Here is a 27,647-nt window from a genome sequence, read left to right as displayed (position 1 = left end):
TGAGCTTTTCTAGAGGCCTTGCTGCTATTTGTCGACGAACGAGTTTTCTGCGCAACAGACCATGAAATGCCCAAAGCATTTCTAGAAGCCGCTCAGAGTCCTCTGGGTATTTTAATTGCAGTGGGTGGGGGGGGGATTCTGCTCTTTACTAATTCATGAGCATCACTTCAAAGAACTCATACTGTAGTAACATGGTCTCTGCTACGCCTCCAGATACCTTTAGCTCAAGTGAGGGATTTCCCTTGATGATTTACTGCTTAAAATATGTATGTATAAGCACTGTTTTATCATTAAAACTCCACCTTGGTAAGTTTGCCAATCTCCAGTTCCTCAGCCTTGTCAGAAAATCTCCAGTTCTGCTGGCGTCTCTGAAACACATTCAAAAAACGTGCAAATGAGCAGGATGCATTGTGAGTGATATGAACGCTGACATGTTGCTCTCGTCAGTCACCATACAAACAGAGGAAGGTATTTCAGGCTTGCATCGGCTTGTACTCACTGTTGATCAACACATTCACAGGGTATTCTGTGATGTCGGCACCAGCCACCACCATGCAGGTGAAGGTCCGCTGGTCGGTCATCTTGGCCTCAGAGAGCAGGAGGCTGCAGTTTGCGGCCATGTTCACACGGTCCTTGTAGTCGTCAGTGGCGATGATTGAAGTGTTCTGGCCTTTCTGCTTGACCAGCAGGTCTCCTGCAAGTCCATCCCCTTTGTCCTGGGAAGCAGAGAAGAGTGCATTTGTTACATGTCTGTCACACGTGGCCTCGGCTTCCTGGTCCAATAAAATAATAGTGTTTTGCCCCCCCCTGGCCAGGGTCATATGGAGGGACAGATGCATGCTCTAATGCACTAGCACATGCACTCAGACTGGGTGTGGTTCAGACATGATAAGTGGGTGTCAGCCAGACTTCACCACTTTGAATCTATTGACCTCTGCTGTGACTCACGTATTTCCATTTGGTGATGAAGACGTCCTCGGCTTTCACGGCTCCATTGTTGCACGGGATTTCGAGTGTTTCCCCGTACTGGCCGATAACAGTGTCCAAACTGCTGACTGCAAAAAGAGCAGAGCAAAGCCACATTTTTCAATTACTTTTTCAGCTCCGACACAGCATGGAAGTTTGTGACTGAAAATTGGAAACAGTTATTATTCTGAATGCTTCAAAGCCCCCCCAGCCCCATCTGCACATATTTGACTGACGTTTATCAGCCCCACTTAGTGCTCGCCTAAAAACACCAAGAGCTGCAGTTTCTATAGAGTTCTGCTAATTTTACAGCTCCCCATTGGTAAAGAAAACAACCTTTCCTGGCCTAAATTTCATTGAAAACATCGCCATGGAGACAAAGTGCTTCTGAGGGGGATGGGGATGGGGGGAGGGTGGCGGCAGAAGTGTCTCAATGGGCTGCTGTGAGGGGTTAGAGCCAGAGGGCGGCTGGGGAGGGAGAGAGCCCGCCACGGTCCGACTGAAAATGAGGTGCTGCTCAGTTCTTTGGTATTCACATTCACATTTCAGACTCTCAGAGTTCAGGCTGAGGTGCACGCACGAGTGGGCGTGTGGAACATCTGACAGCTAAAGTCCAAAGCGGCCATCAGCGGCTCAGCAAAGTGCACGAGGACAAAGAAGTGGTCGGCCGGTTTTATGTGCATTGAATTGCCGAACAAAACATTGTTGGTGTATTTACAGAAAAAGTACAACACAATAGAGATGCTGTGATATTCTGTGCGCATTCAGTCCTGAAATTGTCCGAACATATTCATGCACAAAACAGCTGCAAACTATAATGTCATAAAAAGCCTTTTCTGCACCAAAACAAACATTTTACTTTTGCTTTCCTCTTTCTGTCTTCAGACTTTTCAAGGTTTTGCCAGTCATGCAAAGATGGGGCTGTTAATTCATTTGCTTTGTGCGTGATGCTCATTTGAATCCACTTTAAATGAAAGTAAATACTTTTACTATGGTTACCATTGTGTGCACTGGGACAGACTTACAACTGAAGGAGTATTTGCACAGCTCGCAGCCTGCACAGAGATCTGCTTCCTGCTCTGACTGTGTGTAGTTTCCCACATGTTAAAACCTCCTGTCGTCTATTGTCATTTCCACATCAAGACAATTAAACAAGTTCATAAAGTAGTCATGTACTTGTCTTGTGTTTTTACTAAAGACACAAACACATAAAAGACTTTGCCTGGAGTCAACACGGTCTGCTGCCGACTGATCCCGACACTGAAGTTTACACTCTGACGCTTGTCACTCATCTTTACGAGCTGTCGACTCCGAGACAACACAGAGTCTGAACAGTTTAATAAAGTATTATTATACAGGGCAGGCAGCTGTATGTTTTAATACTGCGTTTTTTTAAGTTGTCGCTATTACTGACGTGACTTCTTTACCCTGTGGCTGATGCTTTCATTTAAAAGGAATATTTTCGCATTATGGTAAATACACTTATTTCTCTTGCAGAGAATTAGATGAGAATATAAAATATATAAAAACTGGCACCGTCCAAATTTGCCTGCTAGCTCCTCTTAAGGCGCCTAATTAAAACTCTATATCTTGTTTGTCTCTAGTTGTGATTTAATGGCTGGGCCGGAGCCGAGGTAGCTGTTTACCCAGTTTCAATCTTTGTGCTGCAACAACAGATATGAGAGCGATATCGATCTTCTCATCCGACTCTCAGCAAATTAGTGAAAAGACACAATTCTCAATCTCTATCTATGGGACCATTAAAGTAAGTTGGGTTTTAAGTTATTTTAAGCTATCAAAACAGGGTGAAACATCCTGATTGACAGCTGAGATTGACTCGCAATTGGTCGAGCAGATGTATCGACTGGACCTCGATACCGTGGCTCAATCCCCTTATCGCTACTGCTCAGACTCTGGCTTCAAGTGCACAAGATGGCAGCATTTGTATCCTGGTTAATCCAGAACAGTTTGTTCACATCCAAAGATCTTGTCTTGTCTTATAAGATAAGATAAGATATAAAAAATATCTTTTGGAGCATCCATTCTGAGTGTCCTTATTCTTTGAGTCTTTCTTATTTACCAAAAATATATAAGAATTAAAAAAAGGTGGCTGTTGCTGGGTAGACTGAACCAAATACTGTTTAAGTATTTTTAGTACTTAAACAGTTTTCCTAATTCAATGTGACAGCCGTATAAAATGAGCTGGATTGATGGATGCGGAAAAACCTGGAGAATTACAAGCACAGAGGCAGGATTTTGAAAAAATGTGTGAGCCGATCTGTGTTGATGACTATTATTACTGCCTACAGCTCTGTTACATCCGTGACACAGGAGCTGCTTAAGTGAGAATCAAATCAGTGTAACCCTCCCAATAACAACTGTTTGAGAAACACACAGCGCTACCACAGCACTTCACCCACATAGTTACAGTCCCTGCATTTAAATAAGGCTCAGCGACATTTAATCGTGACAGCACGGGACAAAACAAACCTCAGTACATCTCCACTGCTGACAGTTTTAGCAGTTCTTCACCGAACACACGGATGAAAGCTCTGTCACCTGTCAAGTGAAGTGCGATTAAAAGTATTTACTGCATTGATGCCTCCCATTGTCCACGATTTGTCACACCTGAAATCTCTTTATCTGGCAGTGTAAAGTAAATTAAAAGGATTGAAGGCTCAGTGCGTTATTTTCTTTAGTTAAAATGTGAGTATAAACAGTCAACAACTTCATATATTTGCCCATTTCTTCGCTGTATTCATGAAATAGTTTGTTTCGTAAGCATCTGATGACGTAATGTTCACACCAATCCAGTTTGGTCCAGACATTCAGAATTTTCAGTTTAGTTTGGACCAAAATAACAGGTGTGAAAGAGACACGAAGCTTGGTCCCTAACTTTCATATCTGAAAACGCCCTAAGACTCCGAGTGGTGCATTTGATAAACTGTGAATCTGCTTCTGCATTTAACAGTCATGCTAAAATGGGGGCGTAAATCTGCCCGATCCACATGAAATGCTAATGCAGTCTGCTGGTGCAGACACAGTATGCTGATGCAGCCATCCCACACTGCCTTGTTTTGTCTTTCTAATGTAAATCTAATGAAACTGACTCTCATGCTTGAATGGGCCCCAGCTAGACGTTTCTGGTGCACAGACACACAGAGGAAAAAAGGAAAGTGCATGGAGACATTGTGAATCCATTAAGAGGAGGCAGTTAATGAGCTCCCTGAGCAGGACATGGCCACATGGTTTTGCATATGTGTCAAATTTGATAATAAACTCCTACATTTCATTGTAGCAGATATTTCGGTTGCCAGAAATAATCTGTCACCAACTTGATTGTGTGCTGCACCTGCGCGTGTTGCTGCCAGAAAACTCTAATGGTCAAGGAAACATCCGTATTCTATTTTTTTCAGCCTTTCGTTGGCAACCAGGTCCACATGACGTACTTAAACTCCTCAGGAGAGAGAGAGGGAGCTACGCAACCTTGTCTGCTGAAGCCTGCAGTTGTTTAATAACAAGAGTCAGTTATATTCAGGTTACACCGCAAGCACTGCAGTGTCGGAAAGGTTATCGCTCCTCCTGTATAATAGACTCCTTACATTTCAAATTCAAATAGACGTTTTTGAATATTCAAATAAAGCCGGGTTCAGCCCCTCAGAAAACTTTAAAAGAGTCTGTATTAAGGGAAAGGTTTTATCTGCACAGATTACACAGTTACACAATGAGAACTCAGCGCACATGTTGAGTTGGAGAAGACAAAGCTCCTGCTGCTCACCGAGATAAGGTAATCCTTCGTAACTAAAGTAGGTGAACAGTGTGAGTTGGCATTGACAAACGCACGCACGCACGCACACACACACACACACACACACACACACAAAGCATATAAAGATGATCTCCTCTAGCAGTTGTCTATGTGCTGAAGGGACGGTGAGAAGTGGCCTCAGTTTAACCTGTTGTGTTTAGTTTTGATTTAATAGTTTCTTATTGTTTTGATTCCCACATTGTTGAGTGTGTACTCTGGAAAATGGAATAAATTATAAATAACATATTAATTCTGGTACGGAAATCACGTTCATCGACACCCATGTGGGCCCTTATCATGTACATGTCCTTTTCAGACATTTTTCAGATGGGGGGGCTGGCAGGAAAAGCTCAGCAAATTGTCGAGAGCAACTGACTCGGACATTTCTGCTCTCACATAAAGAGAAAATGTCCATGGTGATTGTCTGAAGCAGCAGAGAATGTCACCCTGTATAACGAGCTGACTGAGGATTTGAGTCTTTTTGATAACTGATAATATAAAACTAGTCAAAACTACACAAAGTCTAAATAGAAAAAGAATGACCATCAACACCAATTATACATATAATGCAGATGAAAAACCGTTGCACCACATTTGAGACGCCACGTAGACGTGTCACTTCTTTATTCTCGACCTCTGACACGTTATTAGTTTTTAAATAATGTGTTAAAGTCGTAAAGTATGCGGTTGATGAAACAATGTCATTGTGTTTTTAAGTTGTTGGAACAGGGGCTCAGCAGATTCACATGTATGCTGCTTCAAATCAGTGAACGAATCCAGTATTTGGCTGCTTTTTTTGTCAATTCTCCTGCATTTATTTTAGAGTCACTATTCTGGACACAAAAAAAAATTTGCTAATACCCTGGCGATGGTAAATAAAGTAATAGACAGGCGAGTGACAGAGACAGGAGGCAGCACCGCAGGAGACACTTTCATGTTCCTGATTAAGGCGCCTCTTTTCCCCGAGAAGAGACAGGTGACGACAGCTCAGACCATACGCTCACCAGGGAATCAGCTACCTCCCCACACTATTCTTCTCTATCCCTGTTTGCTCCCTTTACGCCCTCCCATGTGTGTGTGTGTGTGTGTGTGTGTGTGTGTGTGTGTGTGTGCGCCTTTCAGCTGCAACGTCCAAAAGAAAACGGAGACCCAAACTTATTAAGTGCTGAAAATGAGGATTGTGCAGTGAATGGAGATCCCATGGCACATGTCCACAAAGACCTGATGGCAAATAGCCTCGCTCCGGCGGTAAAGGGAGGGCAGCCAGAACCATTTCAACTAGATCAATAATGCTTGAGGAAAGGCGAGAGTCTTTTAGTGATCGCTGCTTGCCTAAGAAGCGAGAAATCAAAGAGAACCTAACCTCCCGTGACATTCTGCTCCTCGTCCTCGTCTTTGCTTTAATAATTAAACATGTGCTGAATTTTGATTTGCCATATCAAGTATCTGAAATGAGAAGAGATCAGTGATTTAATAAGCCCAATCTCTCATTACCCGACGACCAGCAGAACAGAGGGACTGCTGTCATGTGGGGAGGTGTGGGAAGGTTTCAGGATATTTCTCTTGGGTCCACGACGCTTCCTCGTAGCTATTTAGTAACATTCGAGTTCCACAGGCTGCTGTGTTGTCAGCTCTGTCGCTCTCAGCTCGTTTGTTAGCCACTATGATGAGCACATGAGTGTATTTAAAATGGAAGTATTCCAGCTCAATGATTTTTTTTTTTTGCTATACACAGCCTCATCCCCACTCTCTCCATCTGTCTCTCTCGATGGAAGAGGTGCAGTCATGTCACAGATGGATAACTGACAGCACACGTGCACGACATCTCTTTCACGCGGCTTCCCTTTGTGTTGCAGGCTGAACCGCGGAAGCGTCGTTCCAAACCGAAAGTAGCAGACTTCTTCTTGCCGACTGTAATTGCCTGTCAGAGTCTTTATCACATGAAACTAAGTGCATCAGCTCGTATTTATTTGCCAGGCTGTCGAGAGCCGGCTACAGAAAATACTAACGTCCATAACTGAGTGACCCTAACTCTGCCGGAAGTACGCACCACAAACTGGGCTGTGTTCTGTTCTGTACATCCCAGTGAAACGGACTGTGCTGGAGTATTTTTCTTGTTGTGTGTAGGCTTCTTACTTCAGCAGCCTGGCTCTTTGGACGACCATGACTTTCTGTCGGTTACATATCATCAAGATATTTTGCTTGTTGCCTAAACAATGGATCCTTAGGACTTGGTTGACTCAGTTTCTTCTGGTATCGATGAAGTTGACATTAGAATCATGAGCCTTTAGGTTCTTTGCAATGAAATTAGTTACAGACATTTGTCCCCTAATTTAGTTGCTTGTCCTAAATTGGTTATAGTTGCAGCGAACAATTACCATATTGACCCAAGTATAGAATGTTTTTTTAATCTTGAATTTAGCTTTGAAACAGTGGGTGTTTTCTTATCTTCGAGAACTGGACAATTAAGTGTTCATTGGACATTCTTTTCTTATTGCGACAGCACCAGTGGAACAGAGTGTTTTATTAATCCAGCGATAGAAGAAATAAATTCAAGATTAATTTAAACATGTTAAAAACTAAAAACACGTCAAGTCTTCCAATGTTTCAGCTGTAAGAATGAACCACAGACAGAATCAGCAAAAGATGTAGAAAAATATGAACCATCAGAGAAAATGATTCTTGCTGCTGAGAGGAGAGCGTGTTGTTTTTGTGGGTTTGACATACTATCTTCTTTTATTTTCCATTTTTAAGAGAAAACATGCTTAAATGATAATAACGCTCTTCTTATTATAACAGTTTTGTTTCTGAAAGGCCGACAAATAATGACATTTGTTTTTTCTAAAGCATAAGAGGACGTTTTCGGTCTACAATACAAATCTATTTCTCAGATGTGAGTATAAAGTATGAGCCTGTTGAGGCACTATGGTATTGACAAAGGCCACTTTATGTAAAATGAAGTGCGCAGAGAGTGACGTGTAGATTCAGGGTCATTTTCCAAGCCTCGCTTTATGTCACACCATCTGTTTCCAGGCTCAAAAAGTTACCCAACGCCCTAAAGACATTGCCCTGGGTCATTCTGACCTTCAGAGTGGAGTGAGGGTCTTTTAGTGGGAATCAATCTGAAAAGATGGTCCATTTATAAAGAGAAAGACTTGGGACAAAGGTTTCATTTTCTGACGATAGTCCCCACAGGCTCTATCTATGGTCCAGCTGAACTGATCCTGTCTAGTCTTTCTTTTTTGTTTTTAATAAGCGATTCACTCTCTGCGGATTCTTATCTCCGAGTTTCATGACAAACGTGGCCCAAAGTCTAAAACATTTATTAGTTTTAAGATGAAAAAGAGCGTGTGATATAATCTGACATTATATAGCACTAAACCGACGCACAGCCATGAAATGAAACAATATTAAAATGAGAAATTAGTCTCAAGTACAGCAGACACATTTTCTATTTTCACATTTCTCCTTCAACAAATAATCACAACATCACTGTGACCTCAAGCTTTGAATGAATTCATCCACTGCCGACATCCAGACTAAAAGTTATTGTCCTCATTGAAACCGAAACAATTGATTAAATGGCGAAAACATATTTGTGATGAAGATGATTTTGAGTCATCACAGAGTTCATAACAAGATTTAACTCTCTGGCAATAAATAAAACTAGGATTTGGGCAAAGTTTTGGTCCAAAACCTGATGATTGATACGTCCATGTGTGCAGATTAAAACAGGCAGTTATAATTATTGACAAGGGATTCAATCGATGACTGATTATATTCATCTGTGAGTAATTTCTTCAGTTAAAAATAAAAAATAAAAGAAGCAAATTCACACATTCAAACGAAGGAATCTGGAATCTTTCCCCTTGAATATTACATTAACTACCATTCCATTATCAAAACAGCTGCATTGCTTTTGCTGATTGACTAATGCGCTAATTGAAAATTAGTTCCAGCTCTATAATTGACTTGTTTTTTGTCAAACACATGACAACCTTAAAAAACTAGAGGAAAAAAATAAATAAGAAGTCCCCACATTTTAACAGTCGGGACTGTGCAGAGGCGTATTTGTCACCTTGGGGCAAAACAAGCCTGTGCATCACTAAGGTGGAGGAATAACAGCAAATAGAGAATTATGCAGAGTATCCAACACACAATATTATTAGTGTGAGTCTATTACGCATAATAGCTGCACTCCTTGACCCCGGCAGCATGGACACGTTTTTAGACCACTGTGCTTCCACGCCACACAATAGCGTTCATGCCTGGCAAACATAGCAGCCAATCAAAGAACACATGTTAATCCTGCTTGTCATTAAGGACAAGAACTCTAATGTGTATGGAAGAGGTTTGATAAAATATAAGAATGCAAAGGCACAAAGGAGCGAGGCTCTGCAAAACAACCCTTGTGCAGCTTGATACTTCAGTGTACCTGAGCAATGAATAGCCCAGCCTGCCTCACCCTCCCGTCTCGCTAGAAGTGAAATGCAGTTTCCAGTGTGAAATAAATAACTTTTTTTTTTCTAAAGAGACATATAGATAGCTCTCTCCCCCTCAGGCGAGGAAAACAATGTTCATTTGCCGCATCATGTGTGGTCAACAGACACCCAGAGACGACAGCAGGCGGGAACAGGGCTAATGCATTGCCTGCAGTCCCACCTGTCGGGTCCCCATTGTTGCCTTGTGACTGAAAATGCTGGCTCCATTTTCTCTGATTTCCGACGTGTTCTGTGGAGTCCTCAGTACTTGTGCAGACCTGCTGCTAAGGGATCAGGTTGCTGCTTCCGCCTCTCATCGGGGATTGAGAGGAGAGCACAAAGAAAGAGAGGGGAGGGGGCTCAAGAAGGAAAATACTTATTCTGCCTTTGGTTGTTTTTAAGCCACTTGTGTAATTAATGGCTGACTGCACAAAGGTACACAATGGTGTGATGTTTGATGGAACTTTTTAGAGGTCTACAAAACTTGTTTTTCTTACCGTGGCCAATGTCATGAAAACAAAGTTTGCTGCTAAATTTGGAAGAGATTTCTTTATTTTATTTTGCTACATAAATCGAAATAAACTGCAAACAAACTGCAAACGAACACTTCTGTTTTAGCAGAACTTTAAGTTTAGGTGAGGACAAAATCGAGGGACTGTCATCAAAAACTGATGTTTCCCGCTGATGCTTCAGATAGTAAAGCTTTCCATTAATCATCACGGAGGCTGAAGTGGAAATATCTCAACATGATGTCATGTTGTCCATTACTGAACCATCGCACAAGGTAATAAGAAGAACGCAGAGTAAAAAAAAACAGACCTCGGACTGCTTCTGCTTCGACTTCTAAAACCTTTTCGTCATTAGATGTGTTTTTCTCACACACCCAGGAACACTCTGAACCAAACAATCTAAATTTCTGCATCATTATTAATTGACTATCATTCAAGCTTTGAAGCTGGATAATAAGCGACATAAAGACTTTAAGAATACAAAAAAACTGCAACGGATTCAAAGACCTCTTACATCTTTCCCTTTGATGAACGAGGGACTTCAATATAAGATTTTGAAAGGCGACCATTGACGGATGCTTTTTAATAAATGATGTTCAAGTTGCTTTTAATGACTGTCTCGCTCTAAAGATGCTGACAGTGCAATCAAAGCAGACAATCCAGCATTGATTTAGCTTAAATTGTTCAGCTGAGTTTCATCAAAGCTCTGAAAACCAATATCTGTGGGGGGTTATCGGTTACTGGAGATAAAAGGGAGTTTGAATAAATGTTACCACAAGGCTTAGAAACACATCTGCTCCATTAGGAAGGAAAATAGACAAACTTTTATGTAGAATATCTAAGGAAAATTGCCTTCAAACAAGGGGATGAAAGTTCATATTCGAACTGTAATGACCTGTTTGAATGAAGAAACACATAAGACGGTCTAAAGTAGTTTGCCTCTCGATCCAGTAGAGGGCGCTCACTAAATCAGCTCGACCTCCTACATGTAAGCCAGAAATGTTGCATTGTTTAGCTACGAAGGACGACGCTAGTAACCCAAGAGTTCCTGAGTCAACGATCACCAAACCAAAGTTTGTCTGAGAAGCTGTTTTGTGTTCAACACCCCGACCTGCTGGCACCACTGCAGGAGCAGCCCGTTGAGCTCTCACTAAAGTCCTTCTACAATTAAAAGTTGAATTAAATAAAAGTTGTGAAGTGAAGTGTTAAACCTCGAGCAGAATCCCAGAGTCATTCTGCTGCATTTGTCTCTGCCGGGTGAGACAGATGGGAAGAATAAGGGCACATTTCAAGAAGGGTGATTATCACTCTAAATGACTTGCCATAAGGGTTTCTAGAAATTGATCCTATGGCATAATCATTAGTCTTTGAAACGTTCTCCTCGGTACACTCAACCACACAAGCGTCCGTAAAACCCTCTTTAAAAATGTCATAAATCGTGTCAGCAGATGAGCTGCATGGGTGAGGAGACGTGCTGCTTTTAAGACAGCAGCCTGCCGAGTGATCAGGTTGTATAAGTGCACTCAGAAATCACGTCCATTATGTAGTGAATTATGTATTTGAGGGGCGCAGGCCAGGCAACCCAAGGGGCTAGGTGGTTTGCGAGATGTCTGTGGGTAGACTTGGGGCCAAATCATAGGAGAACTCTCGACCCTGACACTAAACATCCAACAACAGCTTCCATTAACGGTGGGCCATTAAAGGCAGCATTACGCCATTAACAAAGCACAGCCACACCACTTCCCACTTATCCATTAACCCATCCTAATGCAACTCTGTGCCTAATGTCTCTAACCAGAAGAGCTGACATTACCTCACTCAAGTGTCTTGCTTATGAATGAACAGATTTTTAATATTCTCTATCAGTACGGACATGATTGGATGCTGATGGATCTTCACGTTTGCCGCTATGTCACGATAACAACGTGTCTCAGGTAAGAATAAAAAAAAAACTCCCATCACAAAAGGAATCAACGCTCGCCCCCTCCCTCCCTTCAAAGTAATTTCCCTAAAAATAGACACAGCCCCGCGAGCATTATCAAATAATTTCCAGCTATTAAAATGGAAAAACTGGGCTTTGCCTACTTGAATCCCGCTGCTGCGCAGATAAAGCTTGTGTTAATTAGAGTGGAGATTTGCAAATAATCATACATCATCATTCTGACTGAGATCTCTCTCGAACAAAGTCAACATGTGCCGAGACAGGTCAATCAAAACCTTTTCCACATTTAATAACCCCCAGAAATGGACGGAGGATCTGTATCTATATACATTTAATATATATAAACAATATATAACTCTGCAGCCTGATCTATGAAAGGAAAAAGTGATTCAATACCAAAGAGGACCAAAGAAAGGATTCCTATTAAACTTGCTTATGAGTTAAATGTAAATGCAGCTTTTGTGTAAAGGATAGCAAGGCTGAGGCCAATTAAGTCTTAATTCAGCTAAGGTGATTGGAAACCACTCATTTACATTTAATTCTTTCAGAGTCATTTAAATGTGATAACGCTCTCACAGGCCAAGGAGCCTTCAAACTTGATTAAACTGGAGCATCCTACGAGCTTTATTGAATTTGTCCTGCTCGCTCATGCCTTGTGATGAGCCAGCGTCCACATGCAACAACTCTTGTTTCTAATCGCGCGGGCTTTAAAATTAATGCTGTTAATCTTTCAGCTGCTCGAACATTTCTAAGAGTAATTCATGGGAGCTAAAGTTGAGCTGAATCTTAAATACAAAGATGGTTTTCTCCTCCGTTCTTTCTTTGCCAGTTGTTTTAGGGACAAGTGGCAAGGCAGACTTGGATTTTATTTTTTCAAGAATACATGAAGAATCCATCATATACGCAGTGGGTGTGTGATGGAAAAGAACATAGGAGGCAAAACATGTCCTGAAAACACCGTCTGCAGCTCAGATTCTAGATCTTTGGGGTTTCAGCACATCCAAGTAAACTCCCAATTAACACGGAAAGGGAAAACTGCAGTCAAACTGAGAAGTAAATAAATGTTTACACTCTAATAAAATAAGTGCAAGGGTTAAAGAGGTGCAACAGATGGCGTGATGCCCCAGATGGAGCCTCTAACACTGAGTAATGCTTCTTACTAATTAATACGGTGCTCTTTGAATTTCTGAAGTGTTTAAAGCGATATCAAAAACATCGGAGTGCAAGAATCTTCAAGTTCTCAAAGCGTTTCACACCCCCTCTCCCTGTTCAGCCACATGTCTTAATAGGCAGCTTTAAAATATTCCTGACACATTCAAAACAACCTCGCTGACATCAAAGTACCTCGTCGTTTCACCGGGTCTCTTCAAGTGGTATCACATCAGACAGGAGGTATCAGTTTTTTTGCACACAGGCCATAAAGCTGCCAGCCTCGCTCGCCTGGAGCAGCCCAGGCAACTAGAGCAGCACCGACTTTTAGGGTAAGTGTCTGCTCTCTGGATTATAGATTGAACATCATTTGTAGTCAGTGGTATTATTAGCCTAAAAGGTCCTCAGCACTAACATCTGCCAAGAGGAAGAAACAGGAAGAGAGACAGACTGGTACTGCGACCATTTATTGATTAAGTGATTAGTCAATATAATAATTATAATCAAGACGGACCAATATGGGCTTTTGGGGAGATGATGGTGATACCGATATTGGGGGATAAGCTATTTTCAAATACCAGTATATTGGCAGAAAATTGGGAATTATTACTGACTCTTGATATTTTACATTTGAAAGTACAATATGAAACTTTGTAACTGTGTCACTCAATACAATAACAAAACATCTATTTTGAGGATGTTGTGAAGCAGCGTGGGATCCTGGGAGTTGTTGTCTTCACCACCTTTGCATATGAAAATCTACCTGACGCACGACTCAGGCATAAATCATGTTCACGGATGAGATCATGTGTTAAGTTTTATTCAGGTTACGCAGGAAATGGCAACGAATAATAGAGATCCATTACAAGTGACAATAAGACCAGTGGAAGGAAAAAACTGCTGACTGGCTAACTGGCTAACAGTGTGTCCTTTGTCATACGACACTTAACCCGGAAGTGGAGAAGGGCAAAGCCAGTGGTAAAGCACGTAAGACGAAATTAAAAGGCGACAAAATGAAGCGTCACTGGGGATTTCTCAGAGGTTGAACATTGCTGGAAACATTTTGGATAATGTGTGTACACAATTCAACTAAATATTTAATATAGGTCTGGTTGTTTTTGGACATTTTAATAAAGAATTGTTCCATATTGTATCTTAAACCATAAACTTGAAAGCCGACACCAATATGTCAGTGAAGGGCTGATTACGTCAGATGTTTTGGGGGCCAAGCAATAAATTGGACAGGCTCCAGAAATGATAAACCATTTTAACAACTAATTCACTTTAACTGAAAATGTCAAACATGATACTGCTTCCATCTTAAGAGTAATGTTTCTCAGGTTTATATAACTATACATGGGAGATCTCTGGGCTGTTGAAGCAAACCATTCAAAGATGTCACCTTGAACTACTGACACTGTCTTGACAACAATAATGAATTGCTTCATTGTTAAAAGGATCTTTTTCAATTAAAACATTATTTTGTAATGAAATTAATCATTTGTTGAAGTCAAACCAACACTCTTTACTCACTCCTACACAACATTGGGGCTGCAACTAATAATTATTTTCATTTCCTACTCATCAAATGACTTATTTTTGTTCGGCCTGTGAAATGTCAGGAAATAGTGAAATAGCGCCCCATCATAACTCCTGGAGGAATACGGTGATGTGTGCCTGCCCAGACGGCCGCTAAATATCTATTTTACGGTGATATAAAAAAAGAGAAAGAACCAAGTCCCTATGAGAAGCTTGAAATAGACTGGTTGACATTTTTGCTTTAGAAATACAGAAATCTCGTATCGATTACCAAGCTGTCAGTGATCACTATCCACGATCGATTAATTGGCTAATCGCGTTGGCTCTCTATTGATTAGTGATTCATTTATCAAGAAGAAATGTCTGCTAAACGTTTTTTTTCTGTTTTACATCATTGCAAATTTAATATCTTTAGGGTTCTGGACTGTTTTCCAGATGAAGCAGGCGCATGCTCTGGGAACATGTGATGCGGCATCTCCCACTTATTTTCTGACAGAAATATGACAGTTGAATTAGGGATGGAAATAATTGTTAGTTGCAGCCAAGACGCATGACAAACCCTTACGCTGAGTGTATTATTTTATATTTATGAGAACAGAGAGAGCCCTGCAGCAGGGTCAAGGTGGAAAGGTCCAGAACACCATCAGACTAAAAGCATCCTCCTACTGGTAGACATGGTGAATTTGATTAATTTTTTGAAATATTGACCGAGCTGGCAGATACAGATTCCACTATTTACTCAATTGCATTCAGCTTTTTGGTTCTAGTACCCTGCGTGTCTAATCCTACCAGTATGTGTTTGTGTCCGGACTGTCTGTTTGCCACCACAGGAGCTGTCTCCTGTAAAGCGGCTCCGCCCTGGCCTCGGCCCCCCCCCGCTCCAAACTGCCTCAATAGGAAATCATTTGAACATTTGTGGCCCATTGGTCCTGGGGAGCAGTGGTGTTTACTATTATATTATCTGTTTGACCATATTAGAGTCTGCAATTGGTGCTGAGGATACCAATCAAACCTGCTGTCACAACACACCCTGTTCCAGGTAAACGGATCCCTTGTCCCGCACACACAGCAGAGCTGGTAACAGACCCACACAACACAACTAACCCTGACCAGAGCTGTGGAGAAAGAGGGAGATGAATCAGCCCAGGGCCCATCACATTTGCTATGTGGGTAAACAAGAAAGCATCCACCTATCGATCTTAAAGTGCTCATTAGATGCGCATGAGGCATGATAAATGGAAATATGTGCAATTAGTTTTATCATTGTCTGAATCAATGCACAGCAGAACCTTCCAGTGTCAATCAATATATGCCTTGTTAGGCTGTAAAACAAACAGAAAATGTAGATATTTCATTTGTGCAGATGACTGCTTGTGAAGCTCTCATCTCTGGTAATTGCAGTAGTGCGGCTGATGCTCTTCCACATTAGTGAGCAAAGAGTTGTGTGTGCTGTTGTGCACTAATAATGACAACCTGACCTCTAACCCTTCACTGAGAAACAGAGCAGGCAGTGCTTCCCATTCCAATAAGCCAAGCAGCCTGGTTGGTATTAGGAGGCATGACGGTTTCGAATTTGTCCTGCTTCAGGTTCTGGCTCTGGGGGGGTCCTAAAGCCTCGGCCGGCTGAACAGAAGCATGAGAGCGGCGGGAGGATACGAGGAATGCAGATAATACACACAAAGATTAAGTACCTGTCTTCAACATCAAATCTGTGTGTTTTTACATATAATACCCGTAGACCAAACTCGTGCTTGATGGGAGTGCTGTGAAAGGTTGGACATTAACATGCACTGTCACAACCACTGACTCTTCACACAACTTTCAGGACTGGTAACATGATTTGTCTGAAAACTGGTGTGAACTCCAACGACCGGTGCCCAGGCTGGTTTCTCAGGATGATGACTCTGTGTTACTCTATAAAATGGCAACCATTTGCTAATGTGAAAGTAAGCGTAAACAAAAGACATTTTATCTTTGCCAAAGCAAGGTCACTAATGGTGTTATCCCCCCCCCCCTTTCTCAAAGGACACATGGCAAATAAAACTGCCACGATAAACCCAATCTGACTCTTTTATTAGGGCTTTTTGTTTCTGTAGGATGAGATAACCCCTTCTCGGTTTATGTAATTTGGCATATGTCACTGTCCATCTTGGATGCACACGTCCTTTAAGGCACAATAATTTCATTAGTAGTGGCTATTACATTTTCCTTTCTTCCATCATGGCATGAGGAGAAGCCATACATCAGGGTAAGTGCTTTTAACCATCCACCACTGTGCTGCACATCTCTAACCCCCCCCCCACACCCCCCCCCCCCCCCCCCCCCCCCCCCCCCCCCCCCCCCCCCCCCCCCCCCCCCCCCCCCCCCCCCCCCCCCCCCCCCCCCCCCCGCTTCTTCTCATGTGTGGTACATGCAGAACACGAGTAGGAGAAGCCCTGCAGTTCTACCTGACCGTGAGCAGCAGAGAAAACACCCCATTTCACACAGAAACCTGTCAATAAGTAAAAATGCACCAGCGCCTCCTCCACCAGAGAAAGATATCTACAACATATCTACAATGTGGCCTCAAGAGCTCAGGAGTAAAAGTCTCCATAGGAATGTTCTGCACATACTTTCCCGCTTCAAGCAAAATGAGTCAGTGTGGTGTTCGGAGTCTTTTGGAGCGACATGCTGTTTCTACTGCAGGGTCAGACAAAAGGAAAACAGGGGCCTGAGGGTGAAAGCTATAAATTGCAATAGAACAAAACACCCCTGATGATTTGTAGCACCTTCGTGGCAAAAATAAAAAGTAAAAAATATATATATTGGAAATTGTACCTGCAAATATGCAATGTGAATAAAGTTTGAGCCAAGTTCGCAGTGTGGCTACAGAAGCTGATGGAAGTTGGTCCACTACTTTGATCCAGAGTGAAAAATCCTTGCAACTACAGGATGGATTGCCCTAAAATTTGATGCTATCATGACGGCTTTCAATATAGTGCAGCATACTCTTACGTTGAAAGGTCTGAAACAGGAAGCAGTGTGGGTGGAAGCTCCGTATCCCATACTGACAGTTCTTTATTTAAAGAAGCTCGAAGTTAGACTCAATAACATGAGAACCTACTTAACAGCAGCATGTTAGCATTGTCACTGTGAGCAAGTTTGCATTTCATTCCGTATTTCTGCATTTTGTCTAAAAATGGACAAGATGGAGCAGTACCTCCAAAATTGAGGGGGGCAGTGTAGCCAATAGCTCAAGTGAGATGACCATAGGACACAAGGAAGAAATTTCAAAAATTTGAGGAGAAACTTTGGGAGTTACTTTACCTCGGCAGAAGGACGGACTCTTTACAACATGCCCGATACTGCATCTTTCGTAAGAAGTACATTATCAAGAGGTACATAAAAACCATGCCAACGTAAAGGACTCAGATATATGTCGGCAGCCAGTGACGGTTACATCGTCTGAAACGGACGTACCTCTTTCCATATGTAAAAGTAGAGCCTTAAGGCTTTTGTCAGATTTGTTTCTCAGAACAGATGCTGACGACCGTCCACACTGCGATCTGTGATTAGAATGGATTTGTGTGCCCAGATATCACCAACCTATCTGTATGATTTGCTGTTGTATAGACGGGCTTAAGTAGCTACTGTCAAACTGGATTTGACACGAGTCTCATTGTCAGTGCATCAAAAGACACTTTGAAATCCAAACAGTCAGAGCATCTGGACTGAGAGGCAGCTGCAGAGAATCAGATGTGTCAGAAGTGGAATCGTGTTTCAAAGCACTTCCAATGTGGTTTGGTTCTGATTTGCAAAAATTGCATTTCTTGTGGTTTTTCACTGTCCAGACTTTCTCAAATCAATCTGGGTACAATCTGAATATGCCGTTTGCCATATGCTCATTTAAGGTTTCAGTCTGAAAAAAAGGCCTTAGTCTTGTTTTATGATTCATTAAAAGCTCTCAGCAAAATTTCACAAACATGCTGAGTGCAAACAGAGCCAGAGAGGGAAGAATTACCTCTAAAGAACTAATTCCTCACCTGCATTCACTGTTCCCAGTTTTTTTTAATAAGAAGAACATGCATATTTAAAGATATAATGACCTGAGATGAGAAAAACACAAAACATTACTGAGGGCAATAGGAAATATGTTCATCCAAGCACGATATCAAAAGAAATGCCACCCTGAGCGGAAGGTAACAAAGTTGTCTAATTATTAGAAAAAACGCTCAGGGAGATCTTATAGTCTGAACAAATATCCTCATTGTGACAAACTGTGATCTTGTCTTAGTTTGGTGTGTTCGTGTGTTTAGATAAGCGTGCTGTGGCAAGCCCTCCACAATGAGACAGGTAATCCTGAGATTTCCGCAGAAAGAGAGTAAAAACATCCAGGTCGCTTTACCCTAAAAGTCCCTGCCTTCACACTCACTAGAGGAAATGACTGCTCATTTTTCACCGTCACATTTTTTGCTGCTTGTCCCTGCACATTCAAATGAAATCATAATCATTATATGAGGAAATGATGTGTCATCTCCTCCGTATCTAATACTTGCGTAAAGGGAAAATGAACGGTAGCATAATAGGTTATGGCATCTTCATAGCTCAAAATTAAACACCGCAAAGTTCATTTAATAATGTCCTCGCTCTATAGACCAGCCAGGCATGGTAATAATGCAAGTTTGATGTGACAAGGGCATCAGGTAGACAGGCTGCCTGGGAGTTTACTAGTTTCCTTATGCGACCGCACTGCAGTGGAGCCGGGGTAAAAAAAACCAAAAAGGCATACTATTTGTACTAAGAGGATAAGTCAGAACAAAAGTCGTTATTTAAATTGCATCAATGGGATGTGTAATGCTTGGAAATTCTCCCCGGGAACACGGGGCTACTTGACCTAAGACGTCCCATTAGAAAATTAAGTATTGCATCCAATTACCAGACAAGCATCTCTTCACCCTCGTCGTAAAGTCTGGCAGTGGAACAGCGGAATACTTAACAGCCAAGCAGAGCGCCTTATCATGAGACATCTAACACATCCACAAGTCATGCATTAGCCAGAGCATTGCTGCTAGCGGCGGTAATCGCCATGCGAACAGCCACCGCTTGGCTTCTTTGAATAAGTACTGAGGTGGATTCTGAGCAAACAGTGCAGCTGCTGCTGGTGCGTTCAGCTCACAACTAGACAGGTTTGAGTAACAGTTTAATCTGTTGTGAGGATTACATGTCTTCTCAATTAATCATGTTTTTTTTAAACTTTTTTCCATGAAGCTGCACATTAGGAAGAACATGCCCCGAGGCAATGATGGAAATCTTAACCATCCAAGGACCGGGGGTGTGAAAGTGTCTCGCTTTCAAAGGGGAGTGAGGGATATTGATTTATGTACATAGAGAGGAGAATTTGTGTGTTTAGCAAGAAAGTAGAGAGAGTAGTCAAACTTTTTACATGTTTGATGAAAAAACCTTATATCTTATAATTCACTAACTATTTCAAATGTTTGCTTTTAGCAAAATATTTCAACTGTCTATCTATCACGTTTAATTCGTTCATTTTAACTATTTACTTTTAGCTGTATCACACGTTTATTGTTTTAAGTATATATTCTCTCTCATTATATAAACCACTTATTAGGGCTGGACAATCAAAAGGTATCAATACAATTTGTATCAATAGCAAGAGTATAAAACCACAACCTTCACACAGGAGCAAGTATTCTTCTTTAAACTAAAAAAAGAATGATATTGTGACATTTATTGTGCTAGTTATCGATATCGGCTTACATTAAATGTTTTGTCTTGATATAATTTATTGCCTCATCTCCCAGCCCTACCATTTATCCATCAGTTGCTTTATCAGATGACAGTGGGGTGTTAAACCTGACTCAGGTTAGTGGGAGGTGTGTGCTGTGTCATCCGCCTGTTGTTGTAGCTCTTTGCTTACTGGTTCTTTATAAATATATTAATAAATTCAATTCATGAATTAGTCCAGAGCAGCATCACACAAATTTATTATATGATGTGAATCATTATTTTCCTCCTTAGCACACATTTGTGAAGATGTTAAATAATAATTTCTGCCTTTTTACAAATTAGTTGGGCTGCTCCACAGTCCCTAATTGGGAATCTCATACACAGAGCAGTTTGAAATCAAGTAAAGGAGACTTTTATAAAAAATATAACTAACATGGTAAGAAAATAACTACCTGTTGTTATTTAAATTTAAAAATTACATCTACAGTTGTTTTTCCAGGAGCGTGTTTTGGACCTCTGGAGAAGTTAATGGGTAGTCCCGAGAGCATAGATGACCTAAAGAGACAGGAGGACCACCATGGAAACTTCAATCCTGTTTCTTATTTAGGCTCTAACTGACTGACAGGCTTTTAATTCCAATCAGAAATATACTCTTGGTATCCCCTGTGAAAGAGTCTCCCTGAATGAGAACTACTGTCTCCCGCAAGTTCAGCCAAAGCAGCATGTAATCAAAGATAGCTCGAGGCACTGCAGCCGGCTGCTGCAGCCCATGAAGGAGGGATGGCGGACATCAGCACAACACAAAGAAACAACTTTCAAAATGGCAAGAATGTGAATGATGAGGTCAAACGGAGACACAGGACCATTCTGTTGATTCCCCAAAACAAGACATAACAGGGAGCGGCGCGACGTTTCATGAGGGAAAAATCGCCAAACTGCGTCCAAATGAATAGAGCATCTTCTCAGTATTGCGGGAGATTCGGATGCAACAGAGGCTGATTCAGAGACGAACGGGAAATACAAAACTCTGTGTCATGTTGTTAGTTGGCCGGAGGCTGGAAATGAATGTTCACCCTTTTGCACAAAAGCTGTGTCAACCCGGCCGACATCCATGAGCCTCCGACAAAGTCAATACAAAGGTTTAATACAATAGCCACCTCCTGTCTCGCCACTTGACTCTCATAAATACACAGAAATAATGACTTTATGGGAGTGAAGGCATAAATATCAGAGGTTCACTGCTGACCCTCTATAAGGGTCAGATGGAGCCCCTGCTGGTGCTGCTGCTCCCATGCGGAGACACTCGGCTGTCAGCGGTGTGAACAGTGTTACTGCTTTGTCCTTGTTGTATCTGTGAGATACATTATAATGAGAAAAAGAAGTTAGTTAAATGTAACTAACAAAGACAAAGGGCACATAAGCACCAATGGATTTCCATACACATGTAACCCCTTCACGCTTTTCCTTAAATATTCTCTGGGGTGAAACGATTACCATCACAGTTAATGGGGGAGAATTCATTAAAACAGAGCAATGACTCTAATGGAGGATTTGAACAAAGATCCGGGCCTTGTTAAATATGGGTGTGGCCACAGGCTTTTCATATGGAGGAGCGAGGCCCTCCCCAAACACAACCCCCCCCCCACACCAACACTCCAGTTGCTCATGTGAAGTGAGGGGACCGGCAGCAGCTCCTCCGTGCCCCCTCCAAGGGGCGTGTGCTGTTCCATATTAATGACAAAGAGAGGAGCAGGAGCAAGAAGTCACTATCATACATTCATTTGTTTAAAAGGAGCCTGCCTCACAATGTAGTCGGCGGGAGTCCACAGGAGAGCAGTGAAAGCCGGGGGCTGCGTCAATGACAAAAGACAGAAACAACCTCACTTTTTTGTCCCTGAAACAAGGGCTGCCCAATTTCAGAGTGCCGTTGGTCTTTCACCAAAACCAAGGATACCTTCATGCATTTCAATGGGGGTATTCCTGCATAAAGAAAGAAGCACGACTGCATAGCACAGTCATCTCTCTCTCCTGTTGTTAAGCCTTTCTTTATGGCTGAAACAATAGCACTCTGGTCCCTCCCCTTTGGATAACAAATAAACCATTATTTTGCACAGCGGAGCGAGGAACCTCTGTGCAAAATGAGGAAAGTGAGAAACAGGCGAGGGAGATGTTTGGTAACACATTGTAAAGCCTACGTCTGCTTAAAATGGTCTCACCTCAGTCTAAATAAACTGCAAAACAGCATGCACCAGAAGTCATTAAAGTGCTGAATTCAACCTGCAGGGCGAATTAAACAAAAACTAAATGGACAGCTGAAGGGTTAGTTTAGCAGAGATTATAAAAACTGAATATACCTCACACTCTTGGTCTAAAACTGGGACAAGCCAATCACCAAAGTGTAATTAAGATTCACTTGCTGCTGTTTTACTGATAATTCTGTGTGTAAAAGCGTCAAAGGCAAACAAAAGACCCTTTTTCTCATTGAGTCATTGCCTGAGAGTGATTACTTTTGCCATACAGGTCCTTTCATTTTCTGAAGGCGAAGCCACTCATACATCTCCCCACTCAGTGAGCCAGCAGTACAGGAATTGCTCCCTCCGACATGGAGGAAACTCAGCATGTTCCTGTGGGGGCTCATATTTCTTCACTGCTGTCCCACAGTTCGGTTCATTGGCGAGTTCATTGGCGAGTTCATTGGCGCGACATTGGAAGAAACTGCTTTAGTGCTTTACAAAAAAACAAGCCTCTTAAAGTTTTAATCAAATGTTAAGGTAAGATCATTTAGCTGAATGTGAATGATGGGAACACACAGCTTTTCTTACAACAACTGCACTAACAAACAGGAGCCATAAAGAGACACTTGCCCCCTGCACGGCCCTAAAAAACCAACACTCCTCCACCTGTTCAGAGATCTGCCGGGGGTGGAGAGAAACTGGGAGGGTATGTAGGGGTGGGGGGTAGTGGGTGGGTGGATGGTGAGCCCACTGTGGGATGGGTGCAGGGCAGACAAAAGAAGAAAGAAACCAGTAATACATATCTATATTAAACTGAGTTACATCAGAATTACAGTTTAATGGAAGAGTGCTGTTGGCTCCTTATTTGCATATTGTCAGACAACTGATTAATCTACATTTAATATTAGGTCTACTGTATGTGAGACACCATACCATATGGTATAAATATGCATATGTTATAAGCATCCTGTCTCTGGGGACAAGCTGATGCATTGGCCTGCTGTCTTGTTTAGAAACTGTAAAGATGGGAAGCAGGTTACTGATCGACTCATGTATGAAATTACCCAAATACTAGATTTGTACTAAACACTATCTTTGCTCGTTTTGTGCTGCATAACAGATTATGTAATGACCATGTTTTAATTTCATCATAACTGAAGGTTATTTATTTATCTTAGCTTTACATCACCCACAAATTCCATCTCTATTTCCCCTTCGTTGTAATTTAAAGCTAAATTTATCATTTTAGTAGTTAATTAAACTTGATGCTGACATCTAGGCTTTAAAGTGCTGCTGCTTCCAGGGGCACTGGGAGGAATTCTGCACCCCCTGATGGGAAGTGACACTGGGCTACCCCACCCTAATGCTGCCTTAATTTACAGTACAAACTCGGTGCCTGTGCGGCCCGCTTTGCCTAAGGAGCGCACAAAAGTGTCCCCCTTCCTCCCGTTCAATCAGCAGCACCTCTGCCCGTCTGCTCACATTACCGCTCACTTGTTATTCCAATCGAGGCCCGAGGAGCCGATAATGCACACAAACGAGCACATGCAAACTTAATCCTCTTTACCCAACATCTGCTTCTTTCTTACATCCCGCTCGCTATGTGATTCCTGGTTGAGTGATGACATCTGTCTCTCTTTCTGCCCAATACCGAGGTCGTTTCTCACACACACAAGGAAACAATCTGTGTGTGTACTAGAGAAGAATCCACTTCATAGTTTCGCTCAACGCAGAGGACTGAGGGAGCCTTTTCAGAGATATTATGATCTGCCAAATCTGGGCTCTGCATCCAGTAGGATAATGGCACACATAGATGTCACCTTTGAGGCCATTTTAGGCATTCCTGTTGTAAAAAGCGAGGGGAGCTGTGTGGATTAGGACATGGTTTGTTCATTTCGTCAGTTTCAGACCTTGTCAGTCAGATTACATATGTTTTGAGGTTGAACTTAATTATTTAAAGACTGCAGCTTCTCCTCTTTCCTCGTGTTTTCATCCTTGTACTCCAAAAAATCCACTGCGTTCTGCAGTTTGCGAACTAGCCGTTTTCTAAATTTGATGAACTCACACAAACACATAAAGGTCCTTTGGGAGGGGAAGTATTAAAGTGATGGCACAAAGTTATGTACAGATGCAGCATTTCCATTCAAAGCCATGTTTCAATCGAGTTGCCATACTTCTCGTGGCTGCAACAGAATTTTGCATGAAGGGATACAATACTGTGCAAGTCACAAAGAAATCTCTCTTCAAAGAGGTAACAACCACGAGCAGTCTTCACACATCAAGAGAAAAACCTGCTTTTAGCGAGACGGGACACGCACCAGCACTCAAATACAGTGGTACAAAATCTTAAATATCACCATAACATACAATTACAGCAGCTCCTTCTTGTTCCTGTGCATTAGCGGCACAGCATTAATGAGGCAAGTCTGGACGTAACCTAGTTTAAGATGATAGAGAGGAGAGTGAATCTCCTCTCAGGTGAAATTGGGTGACCCATGCGGGAGATTAGCCCATTAGCAAAAGGGAGAGCCCCACTTGCTTGACAAGTAATGCCAGCTGTGACACCGAGCGCTGTGTGTCTGTTCAGGAGGGGCGGTGTGTGGGTGGTGTGGGTGGTGGTGGTGGGGGTGGGGGAAGGGTGGAGACAAGGGAGTGAACAAAAAAACAGACGCATCTTTTTTCCAGACTGTTTGTTCTAAGACTAGTTCAGGCCTCGGTTTTTCTGTTCTCTCCGGTTGTGGCCGCGGCTCAGCCTTTAACACTGGAGCCCCTGGGGCTGTTGCTTTTTCATCTGTTCAGATATAATAAACACAGGCCTGTTTTTATTACGAGTATCGATGCAGTTTTTATTGCAAATCTAAAACTCAATAAAACCCTTCAGTCCGGATTTTTTTTTCCATATTGAGAAAATTGGCAAAGAACGAGGAATATTCGTGTTTTCTTGGAACTCCAAAAACAACTTCACATGGATCACTTCTCGTACATCTTTGTCTGACCATCTGTTTGTGAGCACACATTTCGACCATTACCTAAGGCAGCATGTCTGCTAAACAAACAGCAGTGTGGGCAACCATAAAGTCGGAACCTCAACACCAACTCACTGCCCTCTCCTCTGCTCTCAAGTACACGGCACTGCAGCAGCACAGCGGCGTAAAAAGCACCTTAAAAGGGCCATTCGTTTCCTCGCAAATAAACCACCTGCGTCTGACTGATAGGTGCTGCACGGTGTTAATTTACAACAACAGGCGCCACTGTAGTGTGACATGGTGGAAGGGAGTACAGTGGGATCAACCTCTCCGCCCCTTTCCTATCCAAGGGAGTGCTCTGAGCTCCTGTGCAGCTTTGCTTAATGGCCTGGCTGAGTGATGTGAGCACATGGCGCTGGTACCTGTTGGCCTGAGGGAGCAGACAAAAAGGAAACCACAGAAAGGCTCGAGTCTAGTCTGCATTAAATACAAAGAGCAGAATTAAGAACAGCATCCTTTGCTCTTGTTTCAACTTTTTCAGACAGCCACCGTCTGTTTTTCAAAGTCTATTTTTAAATCACTACTTAATGCCAAGTTGCTGTGCACATCATAGCCAGGGAACCACAGGTCTTTGCTGGAACTTGGAAGCATTCACTTCTACGAACCATTACAACTGCCCACATCAAAAAATGACTCCCATCCAATGTGTAATTACAAGAGGGAGCGCTTTCCCCACCCAACAGGCAGCCCATAATTACAATAAATCAGACAGGATGTGCACAGCAGCATCATTCTGCTCCACAGCCTGCGTTAACAGGGGGGGGGGCGACCACATACAAAATGAGGGGCATCATGATGACATCATGGCATGAGCGCATGTGAGGACTGGGTGATGATGCCTCACTGCCTCTCCCATCTTGTGAGGGGTAAAAAATAGGGGGGTAGCACAATGGACCTAATCTGATGTCTCATATAAGCAGTTTATACACAGAAAAGTCACTTTTTTAGAGGTATGAGCAAGAATTGATCACATTAGATGGAACAATAAACCCTTTGGAGGTTTGGTGGACTCCTAAGAAACATTTTGTTCTGTTTAAGAGGATTTTCTTTTTTGAATTAATGGTCAATTTAGATCATTTAGATAATTTAACAAAAGGAGTAAAGTGAGCAATGCGTAATATATCGTTTATTAAGAGGAGAAAGCCAACATGAATGAATAATTTTGTGTGGGGGGGGGTGGGGGGGGGGGTTAAGAAAGGGAGGGACACTTCTATTTCTATGATTCAGCCACATTAAAAAACACACATTTAAAATAAACCCACACGATATGAGCAACAGTAGAAACTATATATTTCAGCTCACTAACTTATAAGTTTAAAAAAAACAGCGACGAGCCGGCTCCACTTCTCCCGCAGAGAGGTGGCGATAACCCGGCACGAAGTTTTTTTATGGAGGCACCTGCGTGCGACAGATGGGACTCCCCCCCCCCCCCTCCCCCCGCCCCCCCCCCTCCCGGGCCCGCGGCTCCAGCGGCGGGGCGCACGGCGCGTGTGGAGCGCACCGCTGGCCGGTGGATGAAGACGGGGCTTACCTCGGTGGAGCAGCGCGGTGATGAAGAGGGCGCACACGCGGCTGGCGGACAACAAGTGCATCCTTGCGGAGTGTCTCAGATCCTCAGCGGCTGGTGTTTGGTCTTCAGAGGTTTGCTGGTCACCTGCTGGACTTTCTTTCTCTTTTTACTTGAAAGGTGGATTCAAATGGAATCAACGGAATCGGTCCTCGCGAGCGCAGGAAACAAAAAAATGCAGTTCAGTTCAGTTCAGTTTCTCTCAACGTGGCATGTGCTCGCCAACTCGCGCTCGCGTCAATTCTGGTGAAACAGGTAATTGCGAGGGGCACAGAGAGGAGCGAGGGCGGGGGGTGGTGTCTGGAGCTCCGCCCCCCGCCCCCCCCTCCTGCGCGCACACACACACACACACACACACACACACACACACACCCCATCCCGCCCATTTTCTTAAAACCTGGCTCACAACTCGCCCCCCCTCCTACTCCCCTCCGTCCTCTCCTCTCTCGCTCTCTCTCTCTCTCTCTCTCTCTCTCTCTCTCTCTCCCTCTCCCCTACCCCCTCCACTCTCATCTCTCACCACCAACACCCCAAAACCCCCCACTAACACACACTACATGCACACACATGCACACACCTCTCACACTCACACATGCAAGGGGAAACCCATCACACTTGTTTCATTCAGAAAAGGCTGGAACAAGCAGGAACAAGTGTCAAAAGCTTTGGAAGTGGAAGAGCACATTTCAGCAGAAAGGC

The 27,647-nt window shown here is 42.7% G+C and overlaps 1 pseudogene; it reads right to left on the bottom strand.

Moving 5' to 3' along the window:
- LOC117772940 overlaps window positions 1–27,233 on the bottom strand; it is a 39,120-nt pseudogene extending 11,887 nt beyond the window's left edge.
- Window positions 27,234–27,647: the final 414 nt, after the last annotated feature.

Source organism: Hippoglossus hippoglossus, chromosome 13, assembly GCF_009819705.1.
Source record: "Hippoglossus hippoglossus isolate fHipHip1 chromosome 13, fHipHip1.pri, whole genome shotgun sequence".
Taxonomy (NCBI): Eukaryota; Metazoa; Chordata; class Actinopteri; order Pleuronectiformes; family Pleuronectidae; genus Hippoglossus; species Hippoglossus hippoglossus.
The sequence above is the reverse complement of the archived record's forward strand: the minus strand, read 5'-3'. Positions and strand labels throughout refer to the sequence as shown.